Source organism: Sceloporus occidentalis, unplaced genomic scaffold, assembly GCF_023333645.1.
Source record: "Sceloporus occidentalis isolate IW3139 unplaced genomic scaffold, rSceOcc1.0.p SCAF_4, whole genome shotgun sequence".
Classification (NCBI taxonomy): Eukaryota; Metazoa; Chordata; class Lepidosauria; order Squamata; family Phrynosomatidae; genus Sceloporus; species Sceloporus occidentalis.
Genome location: NW_028316984.1, coordinates 166,843,280 through 166,869,601, shown reverse-complemented (window position 1 = coordinate 166,869,601; position 26,322 = coordinate 166,843,280). Strand labels below are relative to the sequence as shown.

General features: G+C 41.0%; 1 protein-coding gene across 23 annotated transcripts in view; it reads right to left on the bottom strand.

Moving 5' to 3' along the window:
- NRXN3 (neurexin 3) overlaps positions 1-25,987 on the bottom strand; it is a 1,638,958-nt gene extending 1,612,971 nt beyond the window's left edge. For all 23 annotated transcript variants that reach the window (XR_016281009.1, XR_016281010.1, XM_089522303.1 and 20 more), the window contains exon 1: positions 25,901-25,987. The gene's annotated coding sequence lies outside the window, so the exon portion shown is untranslated. The remainder of the gene's footprint in view (positions 1-25,900) is intronic.
- Between the last annotated feature and the right edge of the window lie 335 nt (positions 25,988-26,322).

The following is a 26,322-nucleotide window of genomic DNA, read 5'->3' as shown; positions in this document are numbered from 1 at the left end:
GACAGCCAAAATCACCAACAAATTGGTCTGAGAACAAATGAAGGCTGAACTCTCACTAGAAGCTAAAATATCTAAACTGAGGCTATTGCATTCTGAACATATGAAATGATTCAACTCACTGGAAAAGCTGATAATGTAAAGTGGAAGGCAATAGAAAAAGTGGAAGACCACATTACCTGTGTATTGATTCAATCAAATATACTACAGCCCTGATTTTGCAAGATGTGGGCAAGGAGGATCCTCATTCATAAGATTGGCAAAAGCTGATGCTCATCTGGTAATACATAATAATAACAAAAACTTACCAAACATAGTTACTGGTCTGATGACAGAGAAAATGAAGAAGTGTTGAATAGAGCTGGGAATATATTATGTCTGAGGCAGTAATACCAGCACAAGTTCCATAGCTTGGCAAGCTGGTTATCTCTTTCCAATCCATAGACTCAAAAGAACCCAAACAAGGATAACCATAACTTTCCACACAGTCCTAAAACATTTCTTCAGCAGTATGTCCAGCCCAACAAGTGGTAAACTTTCCACATTCTTAGCCGTCTATCTCTGTATATACTGCAGCATAACTCATTCAAAATACAGACAAAAATTATTTTGAGCAATGTATAGGGTAGCTTGAGCTCCCCAACAAAGTCCAAAGGTAAGGATAAAGAAACCTGCACACATATAATCAGAAAAACTGACAAGATGCACTGAGGCAGATTCCAAAGTGACAGAGCAAAATAGAAAGAATCCGACATCTCTTTATAGATTGTTCATCTGTCTCTTCCTTTGTAAATGGCCTCTTCTCTGTGTACAGATCCAAAAGCTTAAGTGTTCCTCAACCACTGGAAAAGGTGTGGCAAAGATGAGGTGGGGGTGGGGAAGATGAGAGATGAAAAGATGAATGCTCGGACAGTCTATGACGGGCTTTGAAAGCCCAAGGTTTCTGCAAATGCCTCAGCTAAAAGCAGAGGCAGCCACTTGGATCGATTATGTATGCACACCACTGAAAACACCAGCCGCTTAAGTGCCAGAGCCCTGCTGGATAATTTATAGGCCAGCCAGCCTTAGTATTCACAGAGTGGTGGGCAGAGTTCAAAGGACCAAAGTGGAGAACAGAAGTTTAAGATAACTTTCACATATCACTTTTTCATCTGTTTGCTACAAACCTCTGGGCTTGTCTTCCTAAGCTCTAGAAGCGACAAAAACATACTTGGGCTGGGTGAGTATCAAGAACAATAATCAAGAGCAATATCACCTGTATTTTATCATATGAATTTATATATACTGTCTTATTCTGCAATTAATACATTGTACTCTGTAGACCAGTGTTGTCTGACCTGATTACCAGCATTTATTCAGGAAGGGATGGCTGGAATTTAATTTCAAATCATCTTTATAAGAATTCATCAAAATTTACAAATTCCTTTATATTCAAAATGGAAAAAAAAACATTTTAAAAAGTACAAAAAATAGAAGAAACTGCAACTGACAGGTTCATCATCCAGACTCTGTGCTTTGAGTGTTTTATCTTTTAAAAAATCTGGATCTGAATGCCTTTTTTATTTAACCACAAGAATCATTGAGACATAGACTCACAGAAGCACAAAATGAGAGTTGAATGACCACAATCACCATCTTTTCCACTCCCTACCATGCAATGGAATACGCCATAGGGTTGTCACTTCTCTTTCATCTTCAGTACATATATGGCAGGCAGGTTCTCCCTTTGCTGAGAACATAGATATTTATTCAGTTTGCTAAGTGCAAATAAGATAGGGTTTTACCTCAATTCATATTTGAATAATTTACCAACATTCACAAATCACTTAACTAGTGTGGAAAGAACCTGAAATTAAAATTCAAATGCATACAAAAGAAAAAGGAAAACTGATAGACTTCCCATTCCTATCTTCATGTTTATTAACTGTTGTCAAGCCGGCTTCAACTTATGGTGACGTTATGAGTGAAAGATCTCCAAAATACCATGTTGTTAACAGCCCTGTTAAAATCTTACATGCTCTGGGCTGTGACTTCCTTGCTTGAGTTTATCCACCTGTAAGGCAGTCTTTCCTTTCCTGCTGTGTCTTTACCAATATGAGTCATATTGTCTTGTGATACATCCAAAATATGATAGTCGTTTTGGCTTCTAGGAAGAAGATATTTTGACATCTAGGAAGAATTCATTTGCTTAAGAACCCAGATAAGGGGTCTAAATATTCTAAAGGCAACAGATCCCATGTAATCTTGAGGGCAGAGCAGGGTCAGCCCTGGTTCGTACTTACTTGGCTAATGAATATCAGGTGCTGTAGTTTGGCTATATTTCAGAGGAAAGAACTGGCAAAACTACCTCTGAGTATTTCTTGCCTAAGAAAACCCTATAAAATCATAGAGTCACCATAGGTCAACAGGCAACTTGACGGCACACAAACACACACACAATAAGTAACACTGCCCCATTTTATCATTCACACTCCTTCTTGTACATGAGTTCATTGTATCATGTGAAAAGCACTTGTTTGTTGTACAGGTTGAGTCTCCTTTATCTGAAATGCTTGGGACTGGAGTGCTTTGGATTTCAGATTCGCTTTTGCAATATTTATATATACACTATCAGATATCTGGTAGATGAGTCCCAAGTCTAACCTTGAAATTAATTTATATTTCATATACACCTTATAAACATAGCCTGGTTATACATAATATTTGAAATAATTTTTTGCATGACATAAAGTCTGTGTACACTGAATGCAAAGTGTATATTATGGAAAGCAAAGCAATCAAAGGTGTCACTATCTCAGCCACCTATGTGGAGAATTTTAGATTTCAGAATTCCAGATAAAGGATATACAACCTGTATTGAATTACTGTTGACTGACATTTTTAGTATAACTTAGGCGCGCTACAGACTGTCCTTAAAGGACGGTCTGGTGGCGGTGCTGTTTGTGCCGCCAGCAAGCCACAGCAGATATACTGTGCGGCTTGGTGGCGGCAAGAAAAAGAAGCCACAAAAAGCGGCTTTTTGCAGCGCACCAGTGATGCCGCAGTGCGCCATTGGTGCACTCGCGACATCACCTGGGTGCTGCGACGTGCGGACACTAGGCATCCGTTACGTCAAAATGGTGGTGCCTGTATGTACAGGGTGCCGCCATTTTGACAGCCCCGTCACATGCTAGGGGTGAAGCCGGTATGGATGGCCAACCCCTAGCACATGACGGGGGCGGTGAAAAAGGCCCATTTAAATCGGGCCTTAGTTTTACAATATAATCCTGCTCCTCTTCACTCAATTTAGAAGAAACCTTGCCCCACAAATGTACTTTAATAGCCCTGCCAGGGAACTGTATGTTGCTGACACTTGTGTACACCCAATACAGTAGTCAGTGTTCAACAATCAACATGAACAACACTTCCTAGTAACACATTTCAGACTAAATGGTGTTCTTGCAACCGCTTGTTAAAATGCTTACAATTGTCCTTGTATTTGTGCACTAAAGGCTTATTTAAAATGTTACAGAAGTCAGCCTTTCTTAGATATTTCCTACTTTTTAAGAAGGTGACAGTTTATCAGCATTTTCCAATACAGGAATCCAAAAACCTTTCTGAAAAGAAAGTAACTTTTCTTCTCATAATAGCAGCAAATTTAGAAACAGTCCAAAGGCCTATTCAATGTCATAGAATTGGAAGAGACCGCAAGGGCCTTATTTACCAATCCATATTTGTGCTTTTGTTTTGTACAGAAAATAATAAAAATGCATTATTAGTTATTTTTCTGTGGTTTTATATTTCTGCATTTCACATCTGTGCATCTGGCTTCAACATTTTTTTAGCATTTCTCAACTGTTTCTCAACTGTGTGAATATACATTTTTCAACCTGATCAGAAATAATTGTGAATTTTCTTTCTATCCATAATATACATCGTGTACACGGGTAAGCAACCTTTTTGAGCCGGGGGCCGGGTTGCTGTCCCTCAGACAACTGGGGGGCCGAAGCCAAAAAATAAATAATTAAATAATATAGGACATTTTCAAATGTAGGACACATTTTTTAAAAATGGAAGACATGCGAAAAAAATTGATGCTTTTTGAAAAACGTTAATATAAATGCATGTTTCTTAGGCATGATCAAAATGGAGGACATTTGGGCCTCAGAAGCTGGCTGATATCAATATCACCATCACCATCACCATCACCATCACCATCACCATCACCATCATCATCACTATCATTGTTAAAGCAGACCTTTTAGCATTAAAAGCACCGAAAATACACAGAAATGCACTTTGGAAAGTCACACTGTCTCACTTTCAGAAACAGTGAGTGCATGTCTCAGAAACTGACTGATATCATCATCATCATCATCATCATCATCATCATCATCATCATCATCATCATCATCATCATCATCACCACTATCATTGTTAAAACAAAGCAGACCTGTACAAATGGAATGGAAATCCTCCTCCTCCTCCTGCTACTCTTCTTCTTCATCCTCCTCTTCCTGCTGCTCCTTCCTTCCTCCCTCCTCCTTCTTCCTCCTCCTCCTTCCTCCTCCTCTTCCTCCTTCCTCCCTCCCTCCTCCTCCTCCTTCCTTCCTCCCTCCTCCTCCTGCTCCTCTTCCCCCACCCACTTTCTTCCCTGCCCATGGCTGTCTGGCAGCCGTGGGAAGGGAGGGAAGGAGGAGGAGGACCCCCGCCCCCTTCCTGCCCTGCCTGGAGGGGAACAGGCAGGGCGAAGGAGCCTCGCTGAAGCGGGGCTCCTTGGCCCTGCCTGTCCACTGGTGGAGGGGGCCAGGCAGGGCCAAGGAGCCTCACTGAAGCGAGGCTCCTTGGCCCTGCCTGTCTGCTGGCTGAGGGCTGCTCGCACGCGAGGCCTTTGACCTCTAACACGAGGGCGCGGGGCCTTTGACCTCTCACGTGAGAGGCCAAAGGACCCATGCGAGAGACCCGGTCCTGCCGCCGATTGCCACCGGTGCAGGGCCTTTGGCAATCGGCAGCAGAACCGGGCTCGGGCCAGTCCCAAGGCCTCACTGGGCTGGATGTGGCCCGCGGGCCGGCGGTTGCCGACCCCTGGTGTACAGTATACCAGTGGTATTATATAAATGATACAAATAGAACTTCTCCTTCTAACTGAGGCAGGCAAGCATCTCTAATTTGTGCCCCCCCCCCCCAGGAATCTACCCCCTTTGACGATTCTATCTGAATGCCCCAAAATCCTCAAGGATGGGGTTCAAGAATGCTGAGAGGGATGTAGGCTGTGATCCTATATAAATATACTAGAGAATACACCTCATCAAACTGATATTTTAAGTAACTATCAGAAATCCTCAGGCAGCATGACCAGTGGAACCCTGGGATTTGGGAAGATGTAATTGAAAAAACGTAACTAAGCATTGGTAGACATGCAAAGGTATGCACTAACAAGTCCCTATGCTGTCCACCACCTAACACCAATGGTGGAGAAACTTGCCTTAGAGCTATGGGTTAGACAGCAGGTTGCAGAAGCAGCTCCTCAGATGGCATAAAACATTCATTGGGACTGTCTGATCCCTTGACTGGTTTGGAAGTGAAGACACTGGCTGGCAGCATCATTCCATCGTTCCATTGGCAGAATCTTCTCTTTTTAATCAAACAACTGGGGCAAAGGCAAGAGATCCACCTGCCAATTCCTGTCTTCAGAGGAATCTCCCCTCTAGCCCTCTGATCCTGGCCCTCACAGTGAATAGCTTATCCATACAGATGCTGTAGGCACAAATGAGCAGGAATAAAGTCAGTATTTGCTCACAGTAGGCACAATTAGAAGTGCCTCAACCCCTGTTGTTCCCTGCATGACACCTGTACTTGTGAGTGCCTGTGTTTGTTAGCACTCACTCCCCCCCCCCCCACATATCAACTCCCAAAACGAAGGATGACCTAGGCGGGTTATAGACCGCCGCTTTGAGGCGGTCTGCCGCCGCCGCCGCTTGCTCCGTAAGGGAGCCATCGCAGCCACACCGCGCGGCTCCCTTGCGGAGCAAAAAAAAAGCTCCAAAATGGAGCTTCTTTCTGCAGTGCCCTAATGACGTCGCGAAGTGCTGCTGGCGCACTCGCGACATCATTAGCACCACGACACATTCGGACGCACAGCATCCGATACATAAAGATGGCGCTGGCCGTGTGGAACGGCCGGCGCCATATTGTACGGACAGAGTCCGTATTAGAGCCAGGGGCGTCTAGAAGAGATGCCCCTTTTTAAAAATGGGACGTCCTGCGGACGTCCCAAGTGCCAGTCTGTAACCGGCCCACGTCTCCAAATTTGCTTCATCTTCCAAGGGGTATTGTATCATCTGGAAAATCACTTTGTCATAACATTTTCTTAATACAATATGAAAAGGAAACCTATTATGCCCACACAAAATGCCAACATTCCTGACTTATTACCACTTCTTATCCATTTTGCCATTCTTCAACACAATTCACCTCCTTTAAAAGCAACATTTAACAATACTCTATATGTTTCAAGGACTGTCTATTTTCTTAAAACTGGTAATTCAACTTCTACCTTGAATTCCATCTTGGGGAAAAAAAACACTTTAAAAGAGCATTTAGTTAATCAATCCAACTATTAAAGGATATACATCCTGGACTTTCAATAGTGTCCCATGATGGAGAATTTGGGGAGGGAGATTAAAATGTCATTACAATTTTAGAAACCATAGAAGCATTACTATATAAAAGAGAAACATATATGTTTATCACACTATACTCTTATAGTGCTACTATTCCACTTTGACTGCTCTAGCTGCCTCCTGTTGCATTCTGGTATTGGCAGTTTTAAGGAGGGGTATTTAGAATTCTCAGGCAGAGAACTTCTCTGCCTGAGAATTCTAAATACACCTCCTTAAAACTGCAAATCCCAGAATGCAACAGGAGGCAGCTAGAGCAGTCAAAGTGGAATAGTAGCACTATAAGAGTATAGTGTGATAAACATCAAAGTCATAGAAGCAGGAAATGAACATCAAGCAGTGCAAAGGCATAGTAAAAAGCCTGGGATTGATTTATTTTTAAAAGGTCTTTTCCTGGTGCCAAATTCACATTAAGGTGGATGCCATGCAAGTATTCTTGAGTCAGGGTGTCTCTCTTTAATAAGACCAAGACCATGCAAGACTTCAGAGATTAATCAGCCCTTCAAATTGAGCCTAGAAATGAACTAAGTGGTCAGTGAAGTTGGCAAAGTACATATGCAATTTAAGCATGCAACTAGCTTGTCCAGAGCTTTGAAAATTTCTCTTTAGGGAATACAACTTCCCAAACCCATGGCTGAAGGATTCTAGGAATCACAGTCCAAAAAGTAAGTTTTCAAAGTTATGTTCCATTCTTATTTTGTTTAACCACTCAGAAAAGAGCCATGGAGTCAGACATCTAGAATACGAAACATTATTACTAGCCATTGTCCTCCTATAATAAGTAAGCTAACCACATAAAAAACAAAACAAAATCACAAGCAGTTAGAAGAAGAAGGAAAAAAACCTTTCCCAACAATTGTAGAGCAACAAGGTAATTTATTGTCAGCATTAGAAATAAAACACCAATCAATTACATTAATATTGAAAGCACACTAGGGTTTATCAGTGCCTGGGCAAAGGAGGCAGATGTACTTGCAGAACCCAAGACAGTAATTCAGAACTCATGCCATTATTTGGAAATAACAAGATCCTTTAGGTAGTTCTTTTTAGTCACCTAGTCATAAATATCCTTCAAGTAATAAGTTTTGTGTCTAACACAGAAATCCGGTCACTGTGCCATCCTAGGAAAAGATTATCATTTTTTTCTTTAAAAGAAGACGATTTTTCAGGTCATATTTCAAAAGGGCAAGGTGATAAAGTATGTTTTGATTTCAAAGCTACAGCAAACTGTTCCCTATGACTTGTCATCTGGTTCCTGCCTCACTTGAAAATGAGTAGCTAAGATTGCTAATAAGTGCTCAGTTTCTTCTAACTTAAAATTAATAACCCTATTCCATGTTACAGGTAGTAGGCTAAGTTCAGACAACAGCACAAAAACACTGACTATTTCAGCATCACAATTAGGGCTGGTCCTACCATGAGGCAAACCTCAGTTTCCATTCTCAGATGCTACACTAAATGCTGCCCTATTTCCACTGCTAATCTAATTCAGTTCCAGAGGGCGCCATTTCTGGGGACGCTTGGAAACAGTTCCCAGAAATGGCGTCCTCTGGAACCGAATTGGGACGCGATGGGAACGCGTGGCGGCGTCCCCCCGTACGATAAAGTTGCGTTTTGGGCCCCATCCGGTGCCCATCGCGCTCCGTGCGCGCCCCTGCTCGCCCCCGTTAGAACGAGCTGGGGAGCGGTTGAAGCCCCATGCAATAAACTTACTAGTCACCTGTTGTATGTGGAACAATGGGAAACAATTGTGTGTCCTTCACATTAGGCAGGACAATATCTTGAGCTACTCTGTTTACTTAATTTGCCGCATTCATGAAAGGTGTCCATATATAGTTCCCCAATACTTGTATACATTCCATTATTGAAGTGATGTTGTTTTAGATTGGGAATGTGGTAATAAATTTCAAAGAGCCGTACTTGTAAGTCTGGGAAAGAAGAACCAAGTACATAGCAATAGCATTCTGAAACCTTTTTATTGCTGCTGGTCAGCTAATTATGAAGGGAGGTTTATTTTAAAACTGGGAAATGGACACAAAATGATTTGCTTGTTCTTGGCTGCAATTACAACAGTTACAGATTCACACCAACATAATCACACAGGAATCACATTTTATAGTCATGACTTTGATTATTTTGTTCCAAAAAGCAGGACTTTTTGACTTCTTGCTTTGGACACAAAGATCCAGAATTTCAAAATCATTTTTAAACTTGATTTTGTCACCTGTGGTGTGAGCTATCCCTCCTAGCTTTTGTCTTATGAATGTAAGTGTACATCAAATCACGTGTTTGACCACTATAATTTTAGTTTCTTAGGGGCTGTTTTATATGGTACCAGATCCCTACATTCATTCATTCATTCATTTATTTATTTATTTATTTATTTATTTATTTATTATCCTGCCTTTCTCCCAATTTGAATCCAAAGTGGTTCACAAAAGATACTTTAAAACAACAATAATAAATCAGTACAATTTTAAAATATAATTAAAACGCCATATTAATATAACAAGCTCAGGATATAGGACATCCAATCCTATATGAAGACTGGCAAAAGGCCCAGAAAAAACAAATAGCTTCACTGCCATCACAAGATCTTAAAGAAAATTCATGAAAATATCAAACAGGTGGTATTTACACCACTGAAAAATTTAAAAATATATAAACTACCAGATCAAACATTCTGGAGATGTAAAAAAGAAGTGGGTTCATTATACCATATGTGATGGTCCTGTATTAAGATAAAAAAAATCTGGGCAAAAATCCATACACAAATCCAAAAGATTTTCGATATACAATACACAATGACACCAGAGTTATATCTACTAAATATAACATCTAACCTTAAAGTAGAGGATGAAGAAAATATTGGAAAATGTTACTATAGTTAATTACAGCAGCTAGAATAATAATAGCTAAAAAAATGGAAAAAATAAGATCCCCCAACTTTAAAAGAACGGCAATTCAAAATACAAGAATTAAGAGAAATAGACAGACTAACCTATCTTATTAACAACAAACCCAAAGATAAAATAGAAAAGGAATGGCTCCCAATTTTACAATATTGGGAAAACACATTCGGAACTAAGAATGAATTATTGGAATATTAAAATGACTAATAACACTGAGTTAAAGACAACTAATAGGGAAAGATAGGACGACACCATAGTTAAGACCAGAAAGAGGAGGAGAGCCTAGATTAGAAGCGGGGGAAGGGGATACAAACAAGGAAATAAGATCATTTTATAGGTGGATGGACATCAAGTGGAAGGAAAGAGTGTAGATTCTAATGAAGAAAACTATACAAAATAGCTTGTAGACAGACAAGGAATAGAAGACATATATATTCAACAAGAAACTAGAAAAGAATAGAGATGGACTATAGGATAGGTAATCTAGGAGATGTATTAAATATAAGAGAATTTAAGTTAGAGTTAATAAACCTGTATAGCAAACATATGGGGATAGAAGCCAATTTTACTCGATGTATTTGGACTCTATTTCTGGATATATATTTTTACCTTTTTCTGTCTATATTGTATAATTTTAAATTTTTTAAAAAAGTAAAAAAATATAACAAGTAAAAATGCATTTAAAAAAATACTAAGTTAAAAATATAAAACACACCACAGCAAACACCCCAGTAAGAAACATCCCTGGGTGCAATTACGTATTAAAATCCTATTTAAAAAGAAACGTTTTTGTGTGGTGGCAAAACGATGGCAAAAAGAGAGTGTATATATATATATATATATATATATATATATATATACACACACACACACTCTCCCATGGAAGGTCGTTCCAGAGGGACTGAAGAGCCTAGTGATTCTGCAGGTTTGTATGGGTAGATACAATCTTTCATATAGTCTGGACCTGAATCATATAGGGCTTCATAGGTCATGACCAACAGAAACTGACCAGTAGCCAGTGAAGCTGTTTTAACAAGGGAGTTATATGCTTCTTGCAACTTGTCCCAGTTAGCATTCTGACGGCAGTTTTCTGGACCGCTGCATAGAGTGTGTTACAGCAGTCCAAGCAAGATGTAATCAAGGCATGTGTCGCCATAGCCAGAGCTGACCTAAGAATGGGTGCAACTGGCCCACTAATTTTAACTGTGCAAATGCATTCCTGATCACTGCTGGGGCTCCAACACCAACTCAGCCAGTTCTGGAGAAGACTGTTAGCAGGAGGATGGGTGGTACACCAACAGACTCCCTACTCTGTCACAGCCACCCACCCTCAAAAATACACACTCATACCCAGCAGACTGGGGGACAGAGCACCTTGAGAGGGAAAGAAGCCACTGCAACTCAACTTCTCTACACCCTAGGCCTCATTTGCTGCTGTATAGAGATCCCAAGTCGACAGAGCTGAGAGAGATTGACAAATTGAGAGAGAGAGAAACTGGGGGGGGGGGGGGGGGGGGGGGGAGAGCTTCATCCAGCCAGGTATCCATGAACCAGGTATATAAGTCAACCTTATATATGTGTCAAGGGCAATATTTGTGGCCAAAATTGTGGATTTTGATATGACCCATGGACAAGTCGAGTGTAAAACTTAGGCGCATGTAATGAAGGATGTAAAGGACGAAGCAAAGAAAAAAAATTCCACAGAACTTACAAAATTCCAGCAGGCTATTTGTACTAAAGGCTGAATGGCTGAGTGAATAGAAGGGGGTCAGTGCTTCCAAGACAGATTGAACTCTTGCCTTTCATCATGTGTGTATGTCTCTCTCTCTCTCTCTCTCTCTCTCTCTCTCTGTGTGTGTGTGTGTGTGTGTGTGTGTGTTAAAATACAGTACAGTACTTACATTGATCTATGGATATGTCAATTCAGATTTTTTGGATAAATTTTTAACCTAAATTTCTAGACTTATACATGAGTATATACGGTATATTTATAGATATAAATCTTGATTTATTTAATTCTTGTATGTAAGAACAGCACCCCCTTACAAAAAAGTGTATATTATTTTCATATAGTTTAAACTACCATTAAACACTAAACAGCACAGGAAGTCACCATCCATGCAATTTGGCAACAACTTTTTGAAACAGTTACTGAAAGATCCCTTATGGAGCCCAGTGAACTACAAAGAGAGCCCCTCGGATTTGTTTGTTTGATTGTTGGAAGATGGTATGGACCAGATTGGAAATGTAAATGAGAAACCAGACCATGGAAATCTGTTTACATATCTGCATATATTTAGAAAATCCGTTGCTAGACATAGACCTTATATGTACATACGCCCATTATAAAATTATGAAAGTGTATGTCTAATTAAAAACACAATTCAAAAAATGTTGCATTACAAGCAGCCCTAACTTGTCATCACCCAGCTTCATTCAAAGCAACATGTAAGGACTGATCATGGCTGCCTTGGTTTTCTAACCCACATAGGGTTGCCATAAGTCAGGACCTCCAAACTGGGACAAATGTAGGACAAATGTAGGACAACATTTTCGACCATAGGACACATTTTTTTAAAAATGGAGGACACGTGAAAAAATTTAAATTAAATTTAAATTAACATTGTTAATTAACAACAAAAAATAAAAAGAAGGGAAACTTGGATATTAATAATAATAATAATTAACAAAAAATAAAAAGAAGGGAAACTTGGATATTAATAATAATAAAAATAACAAAAAAATAAAATAAAAAGAAAGGAAACTTGGATATTAGTAATAATAAAAATAACAAAGAATAAAATAAAAGGAAAGGAAACTTGGATATTAGTAATAATAAAAATAACAAAAAATAAAATAAAACGAAAGGAAACTTGGATATTAGTAATAATAAAAATAACAAAAAATAAAATAAAAAGAAGGGAAACTTGGATATTAATAAAAATAAAAATTAACAAAAATAATAATAAAATAAATGCACACAAACCACTCCACCACACTGACTCTCTTAAACAGGGCCTGCCCTGAAAAAATAAATAAAAAACAAGGGCGACCTGAAATGGCCACTCACCTCCTCTTAATCCTGTTCCTCTCCCTGTTTGTATTTGGCACCGATTCCCCTCCCTCTGACTCAGAGTCCTCCTCCGCTCCTCTGCCTCCTTAAGGGGACCAGCTCCCTTTTTTAGGCCAGTGTGCGCCTGGGCAGTTGCTTCCTGGGCTCGGCGCGGTCATGGAGGAGGAGAAGGAGGCAGAGGAGGAGGTGGGTGGCCAGCTGGCCCGAAGAGCGTCCACGCGCAGCCATAGAAAAGGGAGCACGTGCAGGCGGAGGAGGAGGGCCCGCTGGCCCCATGCGGCCGCGCGCAGCCATAGAAATGGAGCGTGCGAGGGTGGAAGAGGAGGAGGGCCCGCTGCCCCCTGGGGCCACACGCGGCCATTAGAAGGGTGCGCGCGAGGGCGGAGGAGGAGGAGGGTGGCCGCGGGCGGGGCAGTCCCGCTTTTGGCGGGAAACTGGACCGGGACCGGGCCAAGACCACCAAAAGCGGGATTGTCCCGCCTGCAGGAGGGATATGGCATCCCTAAACCCACAGCACAACACAAAATTAAAACACAAGTACAATACAGTTAAATAAACCAACTTGAATTTGAGTGGGCACAGTTTGTGAGATCATGGAGATATGCCATTTGAGGGGTGAAGAAATCTAGGCAGCCTTAAGCCTACTCCTTATGCAGGGCAATCCATTGAATCAGCTCTATGTCACAGTAATGGATACTCTACCCACATTTTTAAAAATGATACCAAAAAAAGCTGAGGAAGTGACTGTCCTTGAATTATCAAGACTTTAGAAGCTTGGACCCCAAAACTTGCACTTTGTTCTCAAGAAAAAGAGTCGCCTTGTGCACTGTACCTCTGTATAAACTTAGAGACTGTGAGTGCAATAAGTGAGACCTGCAATCAAGACTAGATTAACCATTAAGCAAAATAAGCATGTACTTAGCATCAACTGAAAGAAGGCACCACAGAAAAATATAAAAACAAGATTTAGCCATGCTGAACTTTATAAAATAATTGTAGAGGACAATATTGAGTGTGTCTTTCCAAATGTAGACATTTGCTTTTGTATATTTTTAAACAATGGTCACAAACTGCTCAGATGAGTGCTCATTTTCCCAGTTGAAGTATATTAAAAATCCTAACAGAACAACTACAGAAAAAGGCAGTCTAGTTGCCTTATCTCTACTAAGTACAGAAGCAGACGTGTTAACGTAAGATTACTTTTGACAATCTGTTCCAAAATACTCCAATTAGAAAAGGTAAGAAAAAAACTTTTCAAATGAAAATAAAGTAGAAATATACAAAAATAAACATTATTTTCCTTCTTACTGTAGGCTTTGGTTCATTTCAAAAATAAAATTTTATTTTATGGTGTGTTCGTGTGTGTGTATGTGTAATTTATGGATATATAAAGGGCCACCTGCCTTGAGCGGTTCAGGAAGGAATTAAAAACCTTCCTATTCCAAACAGCTTTCCCCTAACTTTCTCCCTTTGTAGCCTCCTTCCTCCCCCTCATCGTTATTATCTTTGTTGTAAACATCTTGTGCTAGTTGGATATTGCTATTGTGATTTTAATGTATAATTGCTGTTACTGTGTATTGTGTTTTTACTCTGTAACTGTTATTGTTGTAACCCGCCTTGATCTACGGAAAGGCGGGCTATAAATAAATATTTTATTATTTATTTATATTGAAATAGATATCTTTGAAGTATTTACAGCCTCTAAAGGTCTTAATACAGTCCTGCCTGCAGCTGAATACTCCAAGATGGAGGGCCCTTTATGAAGGTGTCACACAGACAGACACTTATACTCTCTTCTACCATATCCCATTCCATTCCCCTACCCATTTTTTTCAGGCTCTCTCAACACTGAGTTAATATTTTTTGACAACTGAACATGTTCAGCCCCCACAAGGATGTTTCAGGTATGGAGGAGGGGTTTCCTGCCCCTTCTTTTTTCCCCTAAAGATGGTGGTTATTATTATTATTATTAGGTACATCTGCAAACAACCTTGGAGTTCGCTCGAGCCTACCAGTAACTTGCCTTCTGGGCTTAACTGATGCCATTTTGGCTACAAAAAAACTCATCCTCAGTGAATTAATTCACTCCTATATAGCATCCAGCACACAGTGCAGGCTACACATATAAGAAACAGAGAGAGGTGTATTCGGGCCTGGAGGAGATGTTTATGGAGATGTGCAAAACTCAATTAATTACCTTGCCTTGGTGTTCTGTATCCACCAAAGCAGCTGCTGCCTACTATGGAAAGAGAAGGGAAGCCTTTCTATTTACTCCCATGGAGTGTTTCCAAAGACAACATGGTACAATGGAGTGCAGTGATGATATCTACATCAATCTTTCCCTCTGCTCAGGCAGCCTATTGATGTGTGTGCAATGCTGCACAGGTCACTCCACATCTTTTCCCTGTTTGTACTGATTATCTCCCATAATAACATCTAGATCATGGTGACTGTACAACTGGTAAGGATCAGAGGTTCACCCAGTTATCTGTTCCCTTCCACAGTTGTCTCCTTCTTCCCTCAATTATCAGAATATTTCTTTCTCTTGCAAATATTTTTTTCTTAATCTGTGCATGTGCCTCTGGCGCACTTTGTTTATTCTGTGCTCTACCAGAACTAGTTTTGCTCTAAAATGTCCCTCCTGTACACAAATGAATTTGTTCAGGTATAAGTGCAAACATGCAACTTCACTGATTAGGACAGTACTTGGAACACTGTTTTTGTGGTTGTTGTTTTGGGTTATTAGTTATGGTTGTAATATCACCCTCCAAATTATTAGTTATCATTCTAATAAATTTTTCTAATATAGATATATACAGTGAGCCTGTGTTATACATGGGTGTGCTCTACGCAGTCTTGAGCATATGCACTCAAGCCGCGGGGAGTGCACGGGGCGCAAGGGGCAGCGTATCCCATTCAAATGAATGGGCGCGTGCGCCTGTGGCACCCCATGCACCGCCGTACCACCATGCCACCGTGCAATAGCCCCATTGTTTCTAATGGGGCTTGAGCATAGGCGGAATTCGCCTTACGTGAGGGGGGTCCAGAACAGATCCCTCGCGTAAGGCAAGGGCCGATTGTACCATATTTTCCGGCATATAAGGCGACTGGGGGTATAAGACGACTTCATGATGATGATGATGATGATGATGATGATGATGATGATGATAGCCTATTGCAGAGGATGTCAGGCCCAAAGAATCAGACTTGAAGAAAAACAAAAACACAATACTGTATATAGAGAAGAAATCTCACAATGTACTGTAGGGGAAAGATTTCATTAAGACATAGAAGGGGCTAGATCCATGCATAGTGAGACCAAAGTAGGGTGGCCACTTATACATCACTATAATGCAACTACAATATATCCCACCTAAGTAGAGAAGCCTTTGACCAGTCTTCTACTTTGAAGTATACCTAAGTAGTCTGCCCTCCATTATCATATGTTGAGGGGCAACATCAAGACCCCTAATCTTCCTCCTTATGGTTCTTCATCTTTAAACTAGGCTTGAATCAGACATCCATACAAACAGAGGAGACCTTCAAAAAGTGTCCTCTCAGAAGCCCTGTTATGTGTAAAGAAGTCACACAGCCAGCATAGACCAAAGGTCTGTCATTCTGTTCTAGAGTAGCCCTCCAGAAGCCCACAGGGTGGACATTAAGGCAATAGCATCTTTCTCCTGATTTTCCCTAGTAAGTGGTAATTTGGAATCCTTCTGCCGCCAAACCTCTAATCAGCATACATCTATTATTAGCAGATAGCCACAACCTATCCTTTATTAATTTATCTAAACCCTTTTAAAAACAATCTAAACTCATACCCACTCTCTCCTCTTGTGGGAATAAATTTTTTAAATTCGTGGTATACTATATAAAGAGTACAGTACTTCTTTTTGTCTGTTCTGACTCTTCCATGATCCAATTATCCTGTGTTATACTGTCACACAAAAGGGGGAGGAGAGGTATGTAAGAGAGAGACTTCTATACATTTACCATCTATGAACTGGGCATAATTTTACAAAATGTATGTCTCTCACCCACGTTTACTTGTTTTCTAAATGAAAGAATTGAATTGTATCCTATCCTTGTAGGAGAGATACTTCAACCTTCTCATTGTTTTGGGTTGTTTTCTGCATTTTTCCAACTACAAAATATCTTCTGTCAGAGTAGTGGTCACAATGTACACAGTGTTGAAAGTGTGTCTGCACCAAATATTTGCATAAAGGCATCGTGATAGTAGCCATGATAGCATGGAATTCCCTTTTCAAAGCCGATGCACACTGGATGTATGCATTCACTGAGCTGTCCACCATAACCTGTAGCCCTTTTTCTGTTTTTTCCTAGTTAGTCTTTGCCAGCTAATATCCCATCAGTGTATTCATGAAATTCCATTCTTACCCCATTGTGTTGTACACCTTTACTTTAGATGTATACTGAATTGCATTTGTGGCTTTTTTGCCTGTCCATCCATTCTAGATACTTTTAGAGGACTTAACAATCCTTTTTGCTTTTCACCAAAACCTAATTACTCATCACTGCTACTCCTAATTCCAGATCTTTGATTAACACATTAGGAAGCTCTAGTATAGACCACTGGCTCACACTTAACTGTATTGAAAGAGCTATTTGTTATTCCTGTTATCTACTTCCTGTTCTTTAACCAGTTGCTAATTCAAAAAGAGGTTTCTCATCTTATCCCATCACTGCTATGTTTACTCAGAACCTTTTGATGCTGGACTCTGTAACATTTGCTGTATCTATCAGATTATGTCTGACCACATGGGCAGTATTAACCTATTGCATTCTCGAAATTGTGAAGTTCCACACTAGGTGATATTACAACCAATCAAAAATGAAATGTTTTATTATTTCTTGTAAACATGTTTGGAACATCTTCAACTTCATTGTCTGCCATCTATTGGGTAGAAGAGTTTGAAACTTAACTACATTATCAACTTCCAATGTCCAGAATATTCCACAGATGGATTGGCATATTTGTCTATCTGCGGTGCCTTAATCCCATTCCTTCCCCATGGATATAGATGCATACACACACACACACACACACACACACACACACACACACACATCGACATATGGATTTTAAAAGGCCTGCACAGTTTGTGATTCCCTGAGTGAAATGCAACCTACCATCTGTGTAGGGTGACTTGCTAGCATTTTGACAAATGTTATTTTGTTTGGTTTTCTGTCCCAGGGAAGCATCAGAAATAAAAGGCTTCATCAAGCATCTAGCGATCTGGCCTCAATGGTCGGTGGGCTATGTCTGACCTGGTGGGTCACACACTGAAAACTGATGGGAGTTACAGAAGGTTCCAGAATTACATTTTTCATTGCCTCGCCCCAATTGTTATTCTGTCCCACCGTGGAGCATCCATTCTGCTCACATAATTTTGTATAGATGCAGCAGAAGCTGTGGTAGCATCAAGGATGTTACAGAACACCCTTTACTAACAATTCACCCTCAGCCTGATGCAAAAACTGAGGGCCTTTCTTCCATCATTTCATAAATCTGACTATGCTGGTTACTATGTGAGAAACTGGAACCTTCCAGGAGATTCAGATGCCCCACCACTTTGTTCCTGAGACTGGCAGCTCTTGGTGTTAATTAGTTACTGCAATATGATGGATGACAGCAGGAAAGGCAGGAGTGGAACAAGAAAACTGCATTTCAGGGCAAGCCTTCCCTCCTCATCAAGGACACTGAAAAGGAATCCAGTGAAGGACAGGAGCTGAGTTGCACAATCATCACCTGGACACAATATATAAGAGTTTGTAGGATCCAAAAAGTTAATGAAAGAACCAAATTCTAATGAAAGAAAATAAATCTATCTTGTCATTGTAGAATACCTTACATGCAAGCTTCACTGACCAGACCTACTGCCTCCAAGAAATTGGTCACTTGAGAAAGGGATGATTGTCAGTTCCCCAGTCTACAAAGTATCTTTACATTGTATCATTATCATTATTTGTATTCATGGTCTCTACCATCTATCCCATTCTCTTGTCACCACCTTGTCTCCTATATACATGTCCTAAGGCTGGTTCACTCACTAGACTAATATAGTATTTTTAACTACCAGCCTTGCAAGTGGATCCTTACAGATGCTAACCACTCTCTAAATATTAAGTACATTCAGTAACAAATCATTTTGGCAGCAACAAAAGAAAGAAACTAGAAAGGAGACAATCACAGAACAGTGAAAATCACAAAGGACTGGGCTTTGCACCACTAACAGGACCACAAAAGGACAACATCCTGATGTGTTTGTGCTAATGTTTTGGACAACCTGTATGATTGTTTCCAGACAGCACTTTTGGAAGAACATACCTACAGATCTTTATTTGTCCTTCCTAAGCTGTGTGAAGAGTCTGTTTGCATTCAGAATGACCAAATGATTTGTCTCTTTTAGGACTGTACCACACTGGCTTGCAGTTGGGGAACTGAACATTTGAATTTCTCTTTGCTTGCAGAAAATTCGATCAGCAGGCAGAATTTTGAGTAGTTCAGCAGGCAAAGAATAATTCCCACTAATATGCTTGTTTTCTAATTGAAATTCTCCCATGTAAAGTTTAAACTGGTGAGTCCCAAAAAAGTTTTATCACATGATTGCTCTGAGCATACAGATTAGCTCTGAAAAGTGCAGCCAGTCTATGGAAATTATGTTATGGGAGACTTGTGAATGTATGTAACATGAAATTCTACTTTCACTTTCCGGAAGGAGAAGGAAAACAGGAGGAGAAGGAGGAGGAACTACCTACTTCACTCCTTTGTAATATTCTTGCTTCTTTTTTTAAAAAAAAATGGACGAGGGCATTTTCAACTTTAAAAGCAAAATTAAGCATCATCAACTTCTATGCCATAGCCCTTCAACATGCTAGCAAACATTCCTTTCAAACCTCAGCAAAGCTGTAAATGCCGCTTTCACATCAAACATACTAGAAGAATTATTATTAAGTTTTTAATTCTAGGACTCTAGCAAAAGACATCTTTGGTTTAACTTAAATAAAGCTCCTCATATTTCTACATGAAAGATGTATCCCTTGATAAATTGAATGACTTATTTTTTGCTAGTAAAAATGACTAAGCATATATAGGTGCCTGGAGTGAGTTTTATGGAGTTTTGCTGTCTTTTTTTTTTTTTTTTTAAATCAAAACAAGCCAACTCTTCCTCGACACAGTTTTGACCTTGGCTGTGGCTTAGCACCATTTTGGGTCCAGTGCTCCCTACACCCTGGTGCAGCATCTCATCCTTCTGCCAACTTTCAACCTTCCACTTACATACTGTATGCCTAAAGTGCAGCCAACTGTGCAGAGTTCTTAGCTGGAAGAAGTAGAAAAGAGTAAAGAAGAGAAACAACTCCCTCTACTAAGACAAAAAGGGAGGCAAACATTGCCAAACCTCAGAACCTGAGAGGCATCGCAAACAGGAGGCCAAATGTTGACACAAATATTAATATTTGATTCTGCAGGAATTGAGGAAAGAGAATAATTCTATAAGGCTTTTGAACATGGTAGCAAATAGTCTTCCTTGCAACTGGTGTATTACACCTGACATGAAAAGAAAAGAAGGCAATTTAAATCATTTAGTGACAGAAGCTGTATCTAAACATCAGAACCAAGCTCAGTCAGGCATCTTTATTTTATTCTAAGGCATACATGACAGAGCTAAACTTATTATTCAAAAGTAAGTCCCATTCATTTATTTTAACAAGGCTTAAGTGTTAGGACCAGGGGATGTTATTGAGCAGAGATGTCTAACTTGCCAATAGACATGAAGTCCAATATTGGCACTGGACTCATTCAAGGACAGAGACAGAGCAGACTTTTGGGACACACTTGCTCTCTGAGGAAGCTGACATGAACAGGTCTGAAAAGACCATGACAGTTATTAGAGCTGAGCAGAATTTTCATGAATTTCAATTGTTGGAGTATGGGAATTTCCATGTTTGAACAAGTGAGAGTCTTTCATCAAACAACTACGCACAAAAAAACCCCTTAAAAGTATCTCTAATTTCATCCAAATGCTTATCCCTAAGCACAGATCGAGAGCCAGTGGTTTGCAGTTGTGTAGGTGTTGGACTACAACTCTGAAGACTGAGCCTCAGCCATGAAAACTCTCTGGGTGACCTTGGGCATATCACACTCTCTCAACCTCAGAGGAAGGCAGTGACAAACCCCCCTGTGAATAAAACCACATGATCAGGTCAGTTTAAGGACATTTTACGTCACAAAGGACTTGAAGGCATACAACAACAAAAACACAGCTCAGACGTGAAGAGAGAGTTGAAACATTTTTAAGGCTTCATGACTTTCAAAGTAACTTTTTTGATATTCACTACAACCCAGTTTTTTAAAGGATATTGAAAAATCTCAAGGTGTAACATCTTAATATACCATGGGGATTAGGAAGGAATAATTTAGAATTCAACAGGCTGACATTGCTGTTTAGCAGAGTGTCTCAGGGTGGTACTTTCAGCTTAGCAAATGTAGCACCCCCTGCCTGTTGCTTCGCCAGTCACTGCACCATTCTTTATCATATACATCCTTAGTTTGGGTTGCAACATGCCCAGCCGTTTATTAGACAGACTAGAAAGAAAGAAAAATTGTCTATACAGATGGAAGGGGATGAATCAGGGTGTGTCTGACCCCCCCCCCCCAAAAAAAGCAAGGAATCCAATTTATTTCCCAGTACCTATCCATGAATACTAGGGACATCAGTTGACCTGTAATTCCCTCATCCCTGACTTCTTGGTTCTCATTTGGTAGAATTATTCAAGGTCAGTTCAGAGAGGGAGCACAAAAAAGAACAAATGGCAAACACGTTTCAGTGCAAGCGACTTACTGGGTTCATTTTTGTTACAGCCCAATAATAAAAAGAAAACATGGAGACCTTTGAATAACACTGCCAAATTCAGCCACACGAAAAAAAACAAGGGAGAAGTGGCTGCAGAGAAAATAGAAACCACACAAGACTATTTTGTTCTTACCAAATTCTCCAAGTGCACCCCAAGGGACCCGGCTTGTTACTGCCACACAAAAAAAAAGGTTAGTCTCAAGGTGTGCGGAGGAAGGCCTTTTCATCTTGGTAAAATAGAAGGGCTCTTAAAAAGGACAAGAAATTGCCCTCTATCTGGCTTTTTTTTATTCTGCTATGTCCTTCCCCAGTCCTAGATGCATTCCCCACCCGCAAAAAAGGCATCTGCGCAACATCATCGAGACAAAAAAGCAATTGACAAAATAAAAGCTAGGACGTAATTGGAAGGAGGTAGTAATGCTTCCAGAAAAAACCATCTCTTTCCCCACCACCACCACCACCTCCTCTCGCATATCGTAATAGTGCAAGGTGAATGCCTCTCCTATTCTCCTGCAGCACACTCACACATATCACCCATGATTTGCCCTCCTCAAATCTCACCTAAACGTACAGTCTTGGGGAAGATGACATCCATGTAATTTCTGGTCAAAAACACAGAGAACCTTGGGAAGAACTATCAAGACGGACGGCCCATGAGGACAGGCCCAGGGACACTCTGGCTGACTGCTGGCTATGACACAACTCATATAGCCCTCTATTCCATTGCAATACATTGCCGCTTGAACTGGCCTTTGTGAAGGGAGAATAGTGTTGGGTGCACGCATGTATGTTATACTCTCCAGCGCTGCAGACTGCATGCTCCCTAGAGCATGTCTTGCTCATCCACAGCTCCCCAGAGTAACCTTTATTCCAATGTGTCGCATGCTTGTATTTCACGGATGGTTAAACTGAATCATTATCACCAGACATTTGCTTGACCAAAAAACGTTATGACCATTACCAAATCCATTCCTCTGCAACACAAAGACTGACACACGCAGAGACTCTCTGCTTCTCCAACCTCCTTCCTTGAGCACCCTCCATTTCAACATACAAATGGTATGATGTACCGCACAACATATCAGGAGAGGGAAAAACAGTAGAAGAGGTGGCAAAATGGATGGATGTGCGTTTAGCATTTGCTGTATTTCCTACTCCTGGCCAACGCCTATCAGCCTACCCCCAATCCAGTGTGTGTGTGTGTGTGTGCTTTAAGCTGGCATGCACATGTACACAGACACAGACACACATAAAATTAAACCATGGCCTATCATGCAAATGTCTGTACAAACCGTGATCACCTACATACAGCCTACATGTGCGGTGGATGAAGCAAATCAAAGGTCATTGTGCTACTATTGTAATATATGGTCACATACACAAAGACCAAAAAGCCGCAGAGCCATCAAGAGGCAATACAAAATTTTCTCATCAAAAGCTAAAAAACTGGTGCGGGGGGACGGAAAGGAGGAGAGAAGGTGTGAGGGATAGAAAAACAGAGGGACAGAATGGCACAAAATGAGGAGGGGATTCTAAAGAACGTAGAGCTCAGTGCTTTTGATCCAAAATCTAACAACCCCTTCTCCCCCCCCCCCCCCCATGCCAATATACACATGCATAGTATATCCTACCTTCTTTCCCCTCCAGCCTCCCCTACCAGCATTAGTGCAGATGGTTTTCTGTATCTTGGTTTTGCAGCAGTGGGTCTAATGACTTTCAGATCAAACCCCCCTCACTAAAGATATCCCCTCCCATTATTATTTGTTAAAGCTCTGGCATAAAGATGATGTGTTTTTTAGAGATAATGGCCGCTATTCAAAAAAATAATAATACAGAGGGCACATCAGAGATATTATTCAACCCAGCAGCTTCCCGCATCACCTCACTCTCCCACTGCACGCACCATGATTTTTCGATGCTCTCCCGTTTTCTCCTATCTTTCCCCACCCATCAATAACAATAATTATAAATAAATTTATAACAACAACGACAACAACATTTTTTTTTAAATCCTGCAACTCAATCTGGATAGCCGATCTCAAAATTCCAAGCCCTAATCCGCTTGAATTTGTTCTTGCCCTTATATAAGCAAAAGCACGCCAACATGTTCAGTGGAAACGCAGTGTAAAATCAGGCCAGGGTAGAGCCATGGAGAACGGTGATATCATCAGATACCAGCTCTATCAAGAAGCCATCATCACCAGGGATGATGAAACCAAACACTGGGGCGACCAGTTTTTATTTATTTTATTTATTTAAATGCCTTTCCCTCCCTCCATCTTCCTCCATTTTTAAAATATAAAGGATGATAAGAAATTTACCTCCCCCCCATTTTCTCAAAGCACAGTCCACCCAGCGACCCCCGAATGATCCAGAAAGAAAATCCTCCTCAACAAAAATTCCATGTATATTTCACTGAACCAGTTAATACCGTTAATCCATTTTATCGCCAAGTTTTAGATGTTTTTAGGTATCTCTCCTTGCCTCTTTGCAAAAGGGAGGGAAGAGCCTGGAAAATTTTTCCATCCGTACCCATAATAATGGTGCATAAAAGCACGTACAGACAAAAAGGCAGCAAACTAAGATGGAAACCACCACCTCTTTTTTTTTGGGGGGGGGGGGGAGAAGAAAGGAAAAAAGAAAAGATCACGTATCACTAACCTTTAGATAAACAGGTCTATAGAGCATTTTGATAAAATGAGAACTATAGTAAGCACCCTAATATTTTTGTGGCCAATTCTACACAGAGAGGATACAGCTGCCATTATAGTCTCTTCTCTTCTCCACCCAGATTACATTCTTCCTTCTTTCTCTCTCCCCGACTTTTCGCTAGACTAGTTAGGCGTTCACCCCCGCAAAAACCAATCCCCAAAATATACCATGACACAAATGCCAGTGAACGGTCATAAAAATATTTGCCTCTCTTGTGAGGTCTGAAACGTTCAATGTAGGAAGGGGGGGAGGAAGAATCTCAGGTTAGAACCAAGAGGAATTAAGAATTAATTGATTTGGAGTGGAAATCTATTTTAAACAAATGTCTAAAGGCCAAAGAGGAAAACGAAGACTACCACGGAAAAAACTAGCATTTTGAAATCGTTTTCCCAGCCGGTTTTCAGATGCTTCTTTTTCTCTCCTTTCTAGGATTCCTGTTACCTGCCCATTATTTGTTTATTGTATTCATATCGAATATTGTGACAAAAAAGGAGAAAAAATTGCCTTTTAACCAAAGGTGGGTTGTTCTTTGCTTCTTTTTAAAAAGGTAAATTAATTTCAGAGGATCCTTTCTCCCTTTTTCTCTTTGTCGAAACAAAAAATTAAAATAAAATGTAAAAGTAAAGCAAGGAGACGGTGACTCCTCCAGCACCAGAGACAGGACCTTTTGGAAAGGCAGTTACATCACCGTCCTTCATGGAGCAAAATCAGGAAATAAGGATAGATTTGGGCTGAAGAAAAGACAAAAGCGGGAGATTTTTGCACAGTGAAATTTTTTGGCATTAAGAAATTGTAAAAAGAAACCTTTAAGGTCGCTCCTTGCCTGGATGATCAGAGCAGTTGCTCATCGAGTGGAAGTTTTCAGGCAAGGTTGGCTACTCAATCATTAATATAAACAAATGGAAGGCGGGGAAGGAAGGTTCTTGTAATAGATCCAAAGTAGGCAGAGGAAGCAAGGAGGAAAAGTCTTGACAGTTTCCTTCTTAGGTCCAACTGCCCCCTATTCTTTGATTTTAAAAAAATCCTCTCAAGGAGGTGAAAACCAAGGGAGCTTGAAAATGCTTCCAAATGGTTTAAGTTCTTAAGTTCAATGGTTAGACTGTTTTGCCTCCCTTGACTCTGGCAGTGCCTCTCTTCTAAATAATTTCTGTGTGTGTTTTGTTGTGAAAGCTTCAAAGGAGCTCAAAGGAATGTCCATCCCCAGGAATGAAGGGAGACCTATCTGTCACCTTCGGGGGAGAGGTCTGGGAAGCAGCCCGAGGCAGCAGCCTTCTGTCCGCTTGCCTTCTCTGGACTTTTTCGGCCAAAGGAGAAATCGAAGGGGAAGAGCGAGAGAAGTTGACAATCGCATCAAAGAAAGCTAGCCTAAGAAAGCCGGGGAATCTTGGCCAACCTGACTTTGGCCTTGCTTGGCTTCCTTGGATGTTTTCAAAAGAAACTCCCAGCTTTCTGGGGCTTTCCCCCTCATTTTTTCAAGAAGGCCTTCTTCTCCCTGAGAAGCGGAGTGCTCCCAGCCAAGAGCCCAACTTCTTCTGGCCCCACCAGTCCCCCCCACATGCTCCCCCTCGGAGGCGCTGGACCCGGGCCCCTCAGCCCTTCTCCTCTTCCTCTTCCTCTTCCTCTTCCTCAGGGCGCCCCCCAGACGCTTCCCCTCAGGAAAAAAAGTCTTACCTTTCTACTTGGGAGAAGCACATTTGGGCTTGCTTCGCCCAACTCTTTCCCTTTCTTGGGTGGAGGGCTCTGGGGGCTCTTCCTTTGGGGGGGAGGTCAATGGGCTTCTGGGAAGGTGCAGGAGGCGCCCCCCAAAAAGAAACCCCTCCTCCTCCTCCTCCTGCCAAAAGGAGCCAAAGCTGAAGGGCTGAGTGGCCAAGGATGCCGCCAAAGCCGGCGAGAGAGAAAGAGACCGGAGGCTTGGCGCGCCTCTCCTGCCTTCGCTCCCTCCTTCCCTCCTTCCCAGGCGCACGCCAGAGGAGCTGATGCTGCTGCTGCTGCTGCTGCTGCTGCTGCGGAGAGGAGCGGAGCGGCGCTGGCTGCCTGAGCCACTGCCAGGGAGAGAAGCCCAGGAATTTCGCGCACCCCAGCCAGCCAGCCAG